Below are 17,072 nucleotides of genomic sequence, written 5' to 3' on the forward strand. Positions count from 1 at the left end.
ACCACCTAAGGTGCATCCACCGCTGATTCTCGGGAATAATAGCACGTATACAGACATCGTGTAAGACTACTTACAATGGGTAGTAACATAAACTAGTATCATGCATATGATACTAGTCTATGTTACTACTTCCACAATGGATGGTATCATAGATGTAGTAACATGTAGAGTATCATTTATTGTTTCGTGGGATCTATAGTAGTACATGAACATTGTGATCTAGTCGTGGCATGTACCAATATGAAATTTTATTGTTGGTGCATATGGATAAATAATAAATAATAAAACTTAATATAATATCATTAAAATATATAAGCCGGATTTAGCATCACATGCATAAGACTCGCAAGTAATCTAGTGTGGCCCAAACTTTTTTCAAATATGCTCAATCAAATCATTTTTTAGAGCTCTATGCGTCGGGGCGATTGCGGATTCTAGCATCTCTTTGAAGTACTTCGGCAAATTCTGGCATGTCACCGTGAGTAAATACCGATGGATGGACAATTGATGAGCCTGCTTCCTCATTCAAATCAAGAATATTGCTCGCTTCTTCTTTTTTATTCTCGGCTATCATATTATGTCGAATAATGCAAGCTAACATAATATGATGGAGATCGCCTCGATCATATAAACGCGCTGGACGCCGTAAAATGGACCATCGGGCCTGGAGGACCCCAAATGCACGTTCCACGTCCTTCCTTGCTCCTTCTTGATATTGAGCAAACAATTTGTGCTTTTTTGTTTGAGCCATCGGTATTGACTTCAAGAATGCTGCCCACTCAGGATATATTCCATCTACCAGGTAATAACCAAGTTGGTATTCCTTTTCATTGACACTATAGTTCACCTGAGGAGCTTGCCCTTTTAGTTGTTCAATGAATAACTGCGATTGGTTAAGGACGTTGATATCATTATTGGATCCCGCAACACCAAAAAATGCGTGCCATATCCAAAGATCCTGGGAAGTAACCGCCTCAAGAATAAGAGTAGGGAGGCCTTTAAACGCGTTGGTGAATTGTCCCCTCCATGACAAGCGACATTTCTCCCAACGCTAATGCATACAGTCGAGGTTTCCTAACATGCCAGGAAACCCACGAATATCTCCAATATCAAGTAGGCGCTGCACATCATCGACATTGGGTTTTCGCATGTAGTCATCACCAAATTTATTAATCACACCTTCGACAAACAACTTTAAGCACTTAACCGAAGTGCTCTCAGCGATCTTGAGGTACTCATCGAGAGCGTCCGCCGGAGTACCATATGCCAACTGTCGAATAGCTGTCGTGCATTTCTGCAATGGAGAGATACCATCGCGATCAAGAGCATCTTTCCTTTGTGTGAACTCAGGAGAGCACTCTCCTAGTGCATGTACAATACGCTCAAAGAGGGGTCTTCTCATCCGGAATTTTATACGAAACACTTTGTTGGGGTAGATAGGATTGTCACAGAGGAGCCCGTCGAGCCGACGGGGTAGAAGTGCGGATGTGTTGAGGGGATGGCGGAGGAGCTCTGATGGCGTGCAGTCGACACGTCCGTTGGGAAACCCAAGAGGAAGGTGTGATGCGTACAGCAGTAAGTTTCCCTCAGTAAGAAACCAAGGTTATCGAACCAGTAGGAGTCAAGGAACACGTGAAGGTTGTTGGTGGCGGAGTGTAGTGCGGCGCAACACCAGGGATTCCGGCGCCAACGTGGAACCTGCACAACACAACCAAAGTACTTTGCCCCAACGTAATAGTGAGGTTGTCAATCTCACCGGCTTGCTGTAAACAAAGGATTAGATGTATAGTATGGATGATGATGTTTGTTTGCAAAGAACAGTAACGAACAATTGCAGTAGATTGTATTTCAGATGTAAAGAATGGACCGGGGTCCACAGTTCACTAGTGGTGTCTCTCCCATAAGATAAATAGATGTTGGGTGAACAAATCACAGTTGGGCAATTGACAAATAAAGAAGGCATAACAATGCACATACATATATCATGATGAGTACTATGAGATTTAATCAGGGCATTACGACAAAGTACATAGACCGCTATCCAGCATGCATCTATGCCTAAAAAGTCCACCTTCAGGTTATCATCCGAACCCCTTGCAGTATTAAGTTGCAACAACAGACAATTGCATTAAGTATGGTGCGTAATGTAATCAACACAAATATCCTTAGACAAAGCATTGATGTTTTATCCCTAGTGGCAATAGCACATCCACAACCTTAGAACTTTCTGTCACTGTCCCAGATTCAATGGAGGCATGAACCCACTATCGAGCATAAATACTCCCTCTTGGAGTCACAAGTATCAACTTGGCCAGAGCCTCTACTAGCAACGGAGAGAATGCAAGAACATAAACAACATATATGATAGATTGATAATCAACTTGACATAGTATTCAATATTCATCGGATCCCAACAAACACAACATGTAGGATTACAAATAGATGATCTTGATTATGATAGGCAGCTCACAAGATCTAAACCATCTAGCTACTGCTATGGACCCATAGTCCAGGGGTGAACTACTCACACATCGATCCGGAGGCGATCATGGTGATGAAGAGACCTCCGGGATGATTCCCCTCTCCGGCAGGGTGCCGGAGGCGATCTTCTGAATCCCCCGAGATGGGATTGGCGGCAGCGGCGTCTCTAGAAGGTTTTCCGTATCGTGGCTCTCGGTACTGGGGTATTCGCGACGAAAGCTTTAAGTAGGCGGAAGGGCAGAGTCGGGGGCGTCACGAGGGCCCCACACACCAGGGCCACGTGGCCAGGGCCTGGGGCGCGCCGCCCTATTGTGTCGCCACCTCGTGGCCCCACTTCGTATCTCCCTCGGTCTTCTGGAAGCTTCGTGGAAAAATAAGACCCTGGGCGTTGATTTCGTCCAATTCCGAGAATATTTCCTTACTAGGATTTCTGAAACCAAAAACAGCAGAAAACAGCAACTGGCTCTTCGGCATCTCGTCAATAGGTTAGTGCCGGAAAATGCATAATAATGACATATAATGTGTATAAAACATGTGAGTATCATCATAAAAGTAGCATGGAACATAAGAAATTATAGATACGTTTGGGACGTGATACGTCTCCGACGTATCGATAATTTCTTATGTTCTATGCCATATTATTGATGATACCTACATGTTTTATGCACACTTTATGTCATATTCGTGCATTTTCTGGAACTAACCTATTAACAAGATGCCGAAGTGCCGATTCTGTTACGCTGTTTTTGGTTTCAGAAATCCTAGTAACAAAATATTCTCGGAATTGGACGAAATCAAGACCCAGGGGCCTATTTCGCCACGAACCTTCCAGAAGACCGAAGAGCATACGAAGTGGGGCCACGAGGTGGCCAAACCACAAGGCGGCGCGGCCAAGGGGGGGCCCGCGCCGCCCTGTGGTGTGGGCCCCTTGTCAGCCCCCCGACTCTGCCCTTTCGCCTACTTAAAGCCTCCGTCGCGAAACCCCTGATGCGAAAAAACCACGATACGGAAAACCTTACTGAGACGCCGCCGCCGCCAATCCCATCTCGGGGGATTCTGGAGATCTCCTCCGGCACCCTGCCGGAGAGGGGATTCATCTCCCGGAGGACTCTACACCGCCATGGTCGCCTCCGGAGTGATGAGTGAGTAGTTCACCCCTGGACTATGGGTCCATAGCAGTAGCTAGATGGTTGTCTTCTCCTCATTGTGCTTCATTGTTGGATCTTGTGAGCTGCCTAACATGATCAAGATCATCTATCTGTAATACTCTATGTTGTGTTTGTCGGGATCCGATGGATAGAGAATACCATGTTATGTTAATTATCAAGTTATTACATATGTGTTGTTTATGATCTTGCATGCTCTCCGTTATTAGTAGAGGCTCTGGCCAAGTTGATGCTAGTAACTCCAAGAGGGAGTATTTATGCTCGATAGTGGGTTCATGCCTGCATTGACACCTGGGACAGTGACAGAAAGTTCTAAGGTTGTGTTGTGCTGTTGCCACTAGGGATAAAACATTGATGCTATGTCCGAGGATGTAGTTATTGATTACATTACGCACCATACTTAATGCAATTGTCTGTTGTTAGCAACTTAATACTGGAGGGGGTTCGGACGATAACCTGAAGGTGGACTTTTTAGGCATAGATGCAGTTGGATGGCGGTCTATGTACTTTGTCGTAATGCCCAATTAAATCTCACTATACTTATCATGACATGTATGTGCATTGTTATGCTCTCTCTATTTGTCAATTGCCCGACTGTAATTTGTTCACCCAACATGCTTTTATCTTATGGGAGAGACACCTCTAGTGAACTGTGGACCCCGGTCCATTCTTTAATACTGAAATACAAATCTGCTGCAATACTTGTTCTTTACTGTTTTCTTGCAAACAATCATCTTCCACACAATTCGGTTAATCCTTTGTTACAGCAAGCCGGTGAGATTGACAACCTCACTGTTTCGTTGGGGCAAAGTACTTTGGTTGTGTTGTGCAGGTTCCACGTTGGCGCCGGAATCCCTGGTGTTGCGCCGCACTACATCCCGCCGCCATCAACCTTCAACGTGCTTCTTGGCTCCTCCTGGTTCGATAAACCTTGGTTTCTTTCTGAGGGAAAACTTGCTGCTGTGCGCATCATACCTTCCTCTTGGGGTTGCCCAACGAACGTGTGAAATACACGCCATCAAGCATATTTTCTGGCGCCGTTGCCGGGGAGATCGAGACACGCTGCAAGGGGAGTCTCCACTTCTCAATCTCTTTACTTTGTTTTTGTCTTGCTTTATTTTATTTACTACTTTGTTTGCTGCATTATAGCAAAACACAAAAAAATTAGTTGCTAGCTTTACTTTATTTACTGTCTTGTTTGCTATATCAAAAACACAAAAAAATTAGTTTACTTGCATTTACTTTATCTAGTTTGCTTTATTTACTACTGCTAAAATGGCCAACCCTGAAAATACTAAGTTGTGTGACTTCACTAGCACAAATAATAATGATTTCCTATGCACACCTATTGCTCCACCTGCTACTACAGCAGAATTCTTTGAAATTAAACCTGCTTTACTTAATCTTGTTATGAGAGAGCAATTTTCTGGTGTTAGTTCTGATGATGCTGCTGCCCATCTCAATAATTTTGTTGAACTATGTGAAATGCAAAAGTATAAAGATGTAGATGGTGACATTATAAAATTAAAATTGTTTCCTTTCTCATTAAGAGGAAGAGCTAAAGATTGGTTGCTATCTCTGCCTAAGAATAGTATTGATTCCTGGACTAAATGCAAGGATGCTTTTATTGGTAGATATTATCCCCCTGCTAAAATTATATCTTTGAGGAGTAGCATAATGAATTTTAAACAATTGGATAATGAACATGTTGCTCAAGCTTGGGAAAGAATGAAATCTCTGGTTAAAAATTGCCCAACCCGTGGACTGACTACTTGGATGATCATCCAAACCTTCTATGCAGGACTAAATTTTTCTTCGCGGAATTTATTGGATTCAGCTGCTGGAGGTACCTTTATGTCCATCACTCTTGGTGAAGCAACAAAGCTTCTTGATAATATGATGGTTAATTACTCTGAATGGCACACGGAAAGAGCTCCACAAGGTAAGAAGGTAAATTCTGTTGAAGAATCCTCTTCCTTGAATGATAAGGTTGATGCTATTATGTCTATGCTTGCGAATGATAGGACTAATGTTGATCCTAATAATGTTCCATTAGCTTCATTGGTTGCCCAAGAAGAACATGTTGATGTAAACTTCATTAAAAATAATAATTTCAACAACAATGCTTATCGGAACACTTCTAGTAAAAACTATAGGCCATATCCTTATAATAATGGTAACGGTTATGCTAATTCTTATGGGAATTCTTACAACAATAATAGGAATACACCCCCTGGACTTGAAGCTATGCTTAAAGAATTTATTAGTACGCAAACTGCCTTTAACAAATCTGTTGAGGAAAAGCTCAATAAAATTGATATTCTTGTTTCTAGAGTTGATAGTCTTGCCTCTGATGTTGATCTTTTGAAATCGAAAGTTATGCCTAATAGGCATATTGAAAATAAAATTGTTACTACAGCAAATTCCATCCAAGTTAGAATTAATGAGAATATAAGATTAATGGCTGAACTGCGTGCTAGGTGGGATAGAGAAGAAAATGAAAAACTAGCTAAAGAGAAAAATGTAGCTAAAGTTTGGACTATTACCACCACTAGCAATGCTAATGATTCACATGTTGCTGCACCTCCTACTATCAATGGTAAAATAATTGGTGTTGGCAATGCTTCTACTCCTAGTGCAAAGCGCGCAAAATTACTTGAAACTGCTAAAACTGCTGAAACTGCCTGTGATAAAACTGCTGAAATTTTTTCCAACCTTGGGGATGATAATCCCATTGCTTTAGATTATAATGATTTAGATTTTGATGATTGCCACATCTCTGAAGTTATAAAGTTCTTACAAAAACTTGCTAAGAGTCCCAATGCTAGCGCTGTAAACTTGGTTTTCACAAAACATATTACAAATGCTCTCATAAAAGCTAGAGAAGAGAAACTAAAACTTGAAACTTCTATTCCTAGAAAGCTAGAGAATGGTTGGGAGCCCATCATTAAAATGAGAGTCAAAGATTTTGATTGTAATGCTTTATGTGATCTTGGTGCAAGTATTTCTGTTATGCCTAAGAAAGTCTATGATATGCTTGACTTGCCACCATTGAAAAACTGTTATCTGGATGTTAATCTCGCTGATAATGCTAAAAAGAAACCTTTGGGGAAAGTTGATAATGTTCATATTATGGTTAACAATAACCTTGTCCCCGTTGATTTTGTTGTCTTGGATATTGAATGCAATGCATCTTGCCCCATTATATTGAGAAGACCTTTTCTTCGAACCGTTGGTGCTACTATTGATATGAAGGAAGGTAATATTAAATATCAATTTCCTCTCAAGAAAGGTATGGAACACTTCCCTAGAAAGAGAATGAAGGTACCTTATGATTCTATTATTAGAACAAATTATGATGTTGATGCTTCGTCTCTCGATGTTACTTGAGTTACACTTTCTGCGCCTAGCTGAAAGGCGTTAAAGAAAAGCGCTTATGGGAGACAACCCATGTTTTTGCTCCAGTATTTTTGTTTTATATTTGTGTGTTGGAAGTTTTTTACTACTGTAGCAACCTCTCCTTATCTTAGTTTTGAGTTTTGTTGTGCCAAGTAAAGTCTTTGATAGTAAAGTAAGTACTAGATTTGGATTACTGCGCAGTTCCAGATTTCTTTGCTGTCACGAATCTGGGTCTACCTCCCTGTAGGTAGCTCAGAAAATTAAGCCAATTTACGTGCATGATCCCCAGATATGTACGCAACTTTCATTCAATTTGAGCATTTTCATTTGAGCAAGTCTGGTGGCGTAATAAAATCCATCTTTACGGACTGTTCTGTTTTGACAGATTCTGCCTTTTTATTTCGCATTGCCTCTTTTGCTATGTTGGATGAATTTCTTTGATCCATTAATGTCCAGTAGCTTTATGCAATGTCCAGAAGTGTTAAGAATGATTGTGTCACCTCTGAACATGTGAATTTTTATTGTGCACTAACCCTCTAATGAGTTGTTTCGAGTTTGGTGTGGAGGAAGTTTTCAAGGATCAAGAGAGGAGTATGATGCAATATGATCAAGGAGAGTGAAAGCTCTAAGCTTGGGGATGCCCCGGTGGTTCACCCCTGCATATTATAAGAAGACTCAAGCGTCTAAGCTTGGGGATGCCCAAGGCATCCCCTTCTTCATCGACAACATTATCAGGTTCCTCCCCTGAAACTATATTTTTATTCCGTCACATCTTATGTACTTTGCTTGGAGCGTCGGTTTGTTTTTGTTTTTTGTTTTGTTTGAATAAAATGGATCCTAGCATTCACTCTATGGGAGAGAGACACGCTCCGCTGTAGCATATGGACAAGTATTTCCTTAGGCTTTACTCATAGTATTCATGGCGAAGTTTCTTCTTCGTTAAATTGTTATATGGTTGGAATTGGAAAATGCTACATGTAGTAACTCTAAAATGTTTTGGATAATTTGATACTTGGCAATTGTTGTGCTCATGTTTAAGATCTTGCATCATATACTTTGCACCCATTAATGAAGAAACACTTAGAGCTTGCTAATTTGGTTTGCATAATTGGTTTCTCTAGAGTCTAGATAATATCTAGTATTGAGTTTTGAACAACAAGGAAGACGGTGTAGAGTCTTATAATGTTTACAATATGTCTTTTATGTGAGTTTTGCTGTACCGTTCATCCTTGTGTTTGTTTCAAATAACCTTGCTAGCCTAAACCTTGTATCGAGAGGGAATACTTCTCATGCATCCAAAATACTTGAGCCAACTACTATGCCATTTGTGTCCACCATATCTACCTACTACATGGTATTTATCCGCCATTCCAAAGTAAATTGCTTGAGTGCTACCTTTAAAATTCCATCATTCACCTTTGCAATATATACCTCATGGGACAAATAGCTTAAAAACTATTGTGGTACTGAATATGTACTTATGCACTTTATCTCTTATTAAGTTGCTTGTTGTGCGATAACCATGTTTCTGGGGACGCCATCAACTATTATTTGTTGAATATCATGTGAGTTGCTATGCATGTCCGTCTTGTCTGAAGTAAGAGAGATCTACCACCTTTATGGTTGGAGCATGCATATTGTTAGAGAAGAACATTGGGCCGCTAACTAAAGCCATGATTCATGGTGGAAGTTTCAGTTTTGGACATATATCCTCAATCTCATATGAGAATAATAATTGTTGTCACATGCTTATGCATTAAAGAGGAGTCCATTATCTGTTGTCCATGTTGTCCCGGTATGGATGTCTAAGTTGAGAATAATCAAAAGCGAGAAATCCAAAATGCGAGCTTTCTCCTTAGACCTTTGTACAGGCGGCATGGAGGTACCCCATTGTGACACTTGGTTAAAACATGTGCATTGCAAAGATCCGGTAGTCCAAGATAATTAGGACAAGGTGCGGGCACTATTAGTATACTATGCATGAGGCTTGCAACTTGTAAGATATAATTTTCATAACTCATATGCTTTATTACTACCGTTGACAAAATTGTTTCATGTTTTCAAAATAAAATCTCTAGCACAAATATAGCAATCGATGCTTTCCTCTTTGAAGGACCATTCTTTTTACTTTTATGTTGAGTCAGTTCACCTATCTCTCTCCACCTCAAGAAGCAAACACTTGTGTGAACTGTGCATTGATTCCTACATACTTGCATATTGTACTTGTTATATTACTCTATGTTGACAATTATCCATGAGATATACATGTTACAAGTTGAAAGCAACCGCTGAAACTTAATCTTCCTTTGTGTTGCTTCAATACATTTACTTTGATTTATTGCTTTATGAGTTAACTCTTATGCAAGACTTATTGATGCTTGTCTTGAAGTACTATTCATAAAAAGTCTTTGCTTTATGATTCACTTGTTTATTCATGTCATTACCATTGTTTTGATCGCTGCATTCATTACATATGTTTACAAATAGTATGGTCAAGGTTATGATGGCATATCACTTCAGAAATTATCTTTGTTATCGTTTTACCTGCTCGGGACGAGCAGAACTAAGCTTGGGGATGCTTGATACGTCTCCGACGTATCGATAATTTCTTATGTTCTATGCCATATTATTGATGATACCTACATGTTTTATGCACACTTTATGTCATATTCGTGCATTTTCTGGAACTAACCTATTAACAAGATGCCGAAGTGCCAGTTCCTGTTTTCTGCTGTTTTTGGTTTCAGAAATCCTAGTAAAAAAATATTCTCGGAATTGGACGAAATCAAGACCCAGGGGCCTATTTCGCCACGAACCTTCCAGAAGACCGAAGAGCATACGAAGTGGGGCCACGAGGTGGCCAAACCACAAGGCGGCGCGGCCAAGGGGGGGCCCGCGCCGCCCTGTGGTGTGGGCCCCTCGTCAGCCCCCCGACTCTGCCCTTTCGCCTACTTAAAGCCTCCGTCGCGAAACCCCTGATGCGAAAAAACCACGATACGGAAAACCTTACTGATACGCCGCCGCCAATCCCATCTCGGGGGATTCTGGAGATCTCCTCCGGCACCCTGCCGGAGAGGGGATTCATCTCCCGGAGGACTCTACACCGCCATGGTCGCCTCCGGAGTGATGAGTGAGTAGTTCACCCCTGGACTATGGGTCCATAGCAGTAGCTAGATGGTTGTCTTCTCCTCATTGTGCTTCATTGTTGGATCTTGTCAGCTGCCTAACATGATCAAGATCATCTATCTGTAATACTCTATGTTGTGTTTGTCAGAATCCGATGGATAGAGAATACCATGTTATGTTAATTATCAAGTTATTACGTATGTGTTGTTTATGATCTTGCATGCTCTCCGTTATTAGTAGAGGCTCTGGCCAAGTTGATGCTAGTAACTCCAAGAGGGAGTATTTATGCTCGATAGTGGGTTCATGCCTGCATTGACACCTGGGACAGTGACAGAAAGTTCTAAGGTTGTGTTGTGCTGTTGCCACTAGGGATAAAACATTGATGCTATGTCCGAGGATGTAGTTACTGATTACATTACGCACCATACTTAATGCAATTGTCTGTTGTTAGCAACTTAATACTGGAGGGGGTTCGGACGATAACCTGAAGGTGGACTTTTTAGGCATAGATGCAGTTGGATGGCGGTCTATGTACTTTGTCGTAATGCCCAATTAAATCTCACTATACTTATCATGACATGTATGTGCATTATTATGCTCTCTCTATTTGTCAATTGCCCGACTGTAATTTGTTCACCCAACATGCTTTTATCTTATGGGAGAGACACCTCTAGTGAACTGTGGACCCCGGTCCATTCTTTAATACTGAAATACAAATCTGCTGCAATACTTGTTCTTTACTGTTTTCTTGCAAACAATCATCTTCCACACAATTCGGTTAATCCTTTGTTACAGCAAGCCGGTGAGATTGACAACCTCACTATTTTGTTGGGGCAAAGTACTTTGGTTGTGTTGTGCAGGTTCCATGTTGGCGCCGGAATCCCTGGTGTTGCGCCGCACTACATCCCGCTGCCATCAACCTTCAACGTGCTTCTTGGCTCCTCCTGGTTCGATAAACCTTGGTTTCTTTCTGAGGGAAAACTTGCTGCTGTGCGCATCATACCTTCCTCTTGGGGTTGCCCAACGAACGTGTGAAATACACGCCATCAGGACGTATCAAATATCCCCAAGCTTAGTTCCTACTCGCCCTCGAGTAGGTAAACGATAACAAAGATAATTTCTGAAGTGACATGCTATCATAATCTTGATCAATACTATTGTAAAGCATATGAATGAATGCAGCGATTCGAAGCAATGGTGAAGATAATGAGTAAACAAATGAATCATATAACAAAGACTTTTCATGAATAATACTTTCAAGACAAGCATCAATAGGACTTGCATAAGAGTTACTCATAAAGCAATAGATTCTTAGTAGAAAGCTTTGAAGCAACACAAAGGAAGATATAAGTTTCAGCAGTTGCTTTCAACTTCAACATGTATATCTCATGGATAATTGTCAACACAAAGTAATATAACAAGTGCAATAGGTAAACATGTAAGAATCAATGCACACAGTTGATACAAGTGTTTGCTTCTGAGATAGAAGGAAGTAGGTAAACTTACTCAACAATAAAGTAGAAGAATGGCCCTTCGCAGAGGGAAGCATAGATTACTATTTTTGTGCTAGAGCTTTTCATTTTGAAAACATAGAAGCAATTTTGTCAATGGTAGTAATAAATCATATGTGTTATGTATAAGACATCTTATAAGTTGCAAGCCTCATGCATAGATTACCAATAGTGCTCGCACCTTGTCCTAATTAGCTTGGATTAACATGGATTATCATTGCATAGCATATGTTTCAACCAAGTGTCACAAAGGGGTACCACTATGCCGCCTGTACAAAGGTCTAAGGAGAAAGCTCGCATTGGATTTCTTGCTTTTTGATTATTCTCAACTTAGACATCCATACCGGGACAACATAGACAACAGATAATGGACTCCTCTTTAATGCATAAGCATTCAACAACAGATAAAATTCTCATAAGAGATTGAGGATTAATTGTCCAAACTGAAACTTCCACCATGATTCATGGTTTTAGTTAGCGGCCCAATGTTCTTCTCTAACAATATGCATACTCAAACCATTTGATCATGAAAATCGCCCTTACTTCAGACAAGACGAACATGCATAGCAACTCACATGATATTCAACAAAGGTGTAATTGTTGGTGGCGTCCCCAGAAACATGGTTACCGCTCAACAAGCAACTTATTAAGAAATAAGATACATAGCTACATATTCTTCACCACAATAGTTTTTAAGGCTATTTTCCCATGAGCTATATATTGCAAAGACAAAGGATAGAATTTTATAGGTAGCACTCAAGTAATTTACTTTGGAATGGCAGAGAAATACCATGTAGTAGGTAGGTATGGTGGACACAAATGGCATAGTTTTTGGCTCAAGGATTTGGATGCACGAGAAGAATTCCTCTCAATACAAGGCTAGGGTAGCAAGGTTGTTTGAAGCAAACTCAAGTATAAAATGATGCAGCAAGACTCACATATGAACATATTGCAAGCATTATAAGACTTTACATCGTCTCCTTGTTGTTCAAACACCTTAACCAGAAAATATCTAGACTCTAGAGACCAATCATGCAAACCAAATTTTAACAAGCTCTATGTAGTTCTTCATTAATGGGTGCAAAGTACATGATGCAAGAGCTCAAACATGATCTATATGAGCACAACAATTGCCAAGTATCAAATTATTCAAGACATTATACCAATTACCACATGCGGCATTTTCCGTTTCCAACCATATAACAATGAACGAGGTAGTTCAACCTTCGCAATGAACATTAAGAATAAAGCGAAGAACATATGTGTTCATACGAAACAGCGGAGCGTGTCTCTCTCCCAAACAAAGAATTCTAGGATCCGATTTTATTCAAACAAAAACAAAAACAAAAACAAACAGACGCTCCAAGTAAAGCACATAAGATGTGACGGAATAAAAATATAGTTTCACTAGAGGTGACCTGATAAGTTGTCGATGAAGAAGGGATGCCTTGGGCATCCCCAAGCTTAGATGCTTGAGTCTTCTTAAAATATGCAGGGATGAACCACGGGGGCATCCCCAAGCTTATACTTTTCACTCTTCTTGATCATATTGTATCATCCTCCTCTCTTGACCCTTGAAAACTTCCTCCACACCAAACTCAAAACAATCTCATTAGAGGGTTAGTGCATAATTGAAAATTCATGTATTCAGAGGTGACATAATCATTCTTAACACTTCTGGACATTGCACAAAGCTACTGAAAGTTAATGGAACAAAAAAATCCATCAAACATAGCAAAACAGGCAATGCGAAATAAAAGGCAGAATCTGTCAAAACAGAACAGTCCGTAAAGACGAATTTTTTAGAGGCACCAGACTTGCTCAGATGAAAATTCCCAAATTGAATGAAAGTTGCGTACATATCTGAGGATCACGCACATAAATTGGCAGATTTTTATAAATTTTCTACAGCAGGGGCGGCTCAATTTCGTGACAGCAAGAAATCTGTTCCTGCGCAGTAATCCAAATCTAGTATTAACTTTATTATCAAAGACTTACTTGGCACAACAATGCAATAAAATAAAGATAAGGAGAGGTTGATACAGTAGTAACAACTTCCAATACTCAAATATAAAACAAAGCGCAGAAGTAAAATAATGGGTTGTCTCCCATAAGCGTTTTTCTTTAACGCCTTTCAGCTAGGCGCAGAAAGTGTGTATCAAGTATTATCAAGAGATGAAGCATCCACGGAGGGGTTTGGAGATTTTTCAACTATGCATTGTATCTTATCTATGTAAGTTTCAGAGGCTCCTTTTTCATTATTCTTAGGCTTGCTATTCTCATCAAACAAATTTTCAGGAACAAGCCAACCATAGTTATTTTCTAGAGCTTCATGCATTCCTAGGAGCTTACAAGGTATTGATACTTTAATCTCCCCTCCTTCATTAACATTATTAGTGTACTTTATTCTATCCATGTCCATCTTTTCAAGTGTTCTTGCAAAGTTGGTATAAAAGCCAAGCCTCTTATGCTTAATAAAAACTTTTCTAGCTTCTTTAGCTATATCTTCAAATTCTCTACGAAGCACTTTTAGAATCTTTTCTCCCCTTTCCATATCAGAGAGTGTAAGAAACATATGTTGAATTATAGGATTGAGATTAACAAATCTAGTTTCCAACATGTGTATCAAACAGGCAGTAGTACTCTCATAAGTAGGAGCAACTTTTACTAAGGGTGTATCTTCAAAATCTTCATCCATACTAACATTGGTGAAAAATGCTTCTATATTATCTCTTCCAATTATAGATCCTCGTCCTATCGGTATGTCTTTTAGAGTGTACATAGGAGGAAACATGTTGAAATAAACAAAAGGTAAATAAAGTAAATGCAAGTAGCTAATTTTTTTTGTGTTTTTAATATGGAGAACAAGACAGTAAATAAAGTAAATCTAGCAACTAATTTTTTTGTGTTTTTGATATAAAGAGCAAACAAAGCAGTAAATAAAGTAAAGTAAAGCAAGACAAAAACAAAGTAAAGAGATTGGATGTGGGAGACTCCCCTTGCAGCGTGTCTTGATCTCCCCGGCAACGGTGCCAGAAATTTACTTGATGGCGTGCAGTCGAAACGTCCGTTGGGAACCCCAAGAGGAAGGTGTGATGCGCACAGCAGTAAGTTTCCCTCAGTAAGAAACCAAGGTTATCGAACCAGTAGGAGTCAAGGAACACGTGAAGGTTGTTGGTGACGGAGTGTAGTGCGGCGCAACACCAGGGATTCCGGCGCCAACGTGGAACCTGCACAACACAATCTAAGTACTTTGCCCCAACGTAACAGTGAGGTTGTTAATCTCACCGGCTTGCTGTAAACAACGGATTAGATGTATAGTGTGGATGATGATGTTTGTTTGCGAAGAACGGTAAGGAACAATTGCAGTAGATTGTATTTCAGATGTAAAGAATGGACCGGGGTCCACACTTCACTAGTGGTGTCTCTCCCATAAGATAAATAGATGTTGGGTGAACAAATTACAGTTGGGCAATTGACTAATAAAGAAGGCATAACAATGCACATACATATATCATGATGAGTACTATGAGATTTAATCAGGGCATTACGACAAAGTACATAGACCGCTATCCAGAATGCATCTATGCCTAAAAAGTCCACCTTCAGGTTATCATCCGAACCCCTTCCAGTATTAAGTTGCAACAACAGATAATTGCATTAAGTATGGTGCGTAATGTAATCAACACAAATATCCTTAGACAAAGCATTAATGTTTTATCCCTAGTGGCAACAGCACATCCACAATCTTTGAACTTTCTGTCACTGTCCCAGATTCAATGGAGGCATGAACCCACTATCGAGCATAAATACTCCCTCTTGGAGTCACAAGTATCAACTTGGCTAGAGCCTCTACTAGCAACGGAGAGCATGCAAGAACATAAACAACATATATGATAGATTGATAATCAACTTGACATAGTATTCAATATTCAACGGATCCCAACAAACAGAACATGTAGGATTACAAATAGATGATCTTGATCATGATAGGCAGCTCACAAGATCTAACATGATAGCACAATGAGGAGAAGACAACCATCTAGCTACTGCTATGGACCCATAGTCCAGGGGTGAACTACTCACACATCGATCCGGAGGCGATCATGGTGATGAAGAGACCTCCGGGAGATGATTCCCCTCTCCGGCAGGGTGCCGGAGGCGATCTCCTGAATCCCCCGAGATGGGATTGGCGGCGGCGGCGTCTCTGGAAGGTTTTCCGTATCGTGGCTCTCGGTACTGGGGTATTCGCGACGAAGGCTTTAAGTAGGCGGAAGGGCAGAGTCGGGGGCGTCACGAGGGCCCCACACACCAGGGCCGCGCGGCCAGGGCCTGGGCCGCGCCGCCCTGTTGTGTCGCCACCTCGTGGCCCCACTTCGTATCTCCCTTGGTCTTCTGGAAGCTTCGTGGAAAAATAAGACCCTGGGCGTTGATTTCGTCCAATTCCGAGAATATTTCCTTACTAGGATTTCTGAAACCAAAAACAGCAGAAAACAACAACTGGCTCTTCGGCATCTCGTCAATAGATTAGTGCCGGAAAATGCATAATAATGACATATAATGTGTATAAAACATGTGAGTATCATCATAAAAGTAGCATGGAACATAAGAAATTATAGATACGTTTGGGACGTATCAAGCTCGTTGGGGCGTTGGGGAAGAACTGCGATGGTGGGGATGGATTCGAGCAGGTGCTCATCGGGACACCAGGAAATTGATGAGGCGGCAAGGTGGCCGGCGGGTGGACAACCGCCATCTCCTTGTGGGCACCGGATTTCGCCATTAGTTGGGCGGCGGCCGTGGCCGGCGCTTCCACCGACAGATGGAATAGCGAGCGGAGCCAGGAGAGAGAGGCACGGTGCTGGGAGGGAGGGAGATGGAGGCGGGTGCTGGAAGGGAGGGAGATGGAGGCGGGTGCTGGAAGGGAGGGAGATGGAGGCGGGGAAAGGGGAAGGAGGCGTGGTGCAGGGGATCGATACTGCAATCAATATTCTCGTGAGAAGAGCTATGTTACGGTATCTACTCTTGTTACCGTAAACTTCTCACTCTTCCTTAATTACCCACCACGTCAGCTTTTTTGCTGAGCTGGAATCTATGATACCGGTTAAGATACCCCCATTGGGGCTAGTCTAAATGCAAGGTTTCGACATATACAACCATCAGCCAACCTAGTTCTCTCCCCAGTTCGCTTTCCATAACCACACTCTCATTTCCCCTCCTCCTCTCTAAGTCCGCTACAAAAATCATTGAGAGTCACCTGTGGTCGGCCGGGCCGATCAAGAGCCTCTCCACCGGAGTAGCCAGCCGGAGCAGGTCTCGAAGAGGTGCCGAAGTAGTTAGGGTTAGGTCTAGGTCTAGGTCTAGGTTTACTCTTGTAGATTTTACCCCT

At 41.2% G+C, this 17,072-nt stretch overlaps 1 pseudogene; it reads right to left on the bottom strand.

The window, feature by feature from the left end:
• Positions 1-375: 375 nt before the first annotated feature.
• LOC139837843 (uncharacterized) lies at positions 376-16,466 on the bottom strand (annotated as a pseudogene).
• Positions 16,467-17,072: the final 606 nt, after the last annotated feature.

This window comes from Lolium perenne, chromosome 3 (genome assembly GCF_019359855.2).
Source record: "Lolium perenne isolate Kyuss_39 chromosome 3, Kyuss_2.0, whole genome shotgun sequence".
Classification (NCBI taxonomy): Eukaryota; Viridiplantae; Streptophyta; class Magnoliopsida; order Poales; family Poaceae; genus Lolium; species Lolium perenne.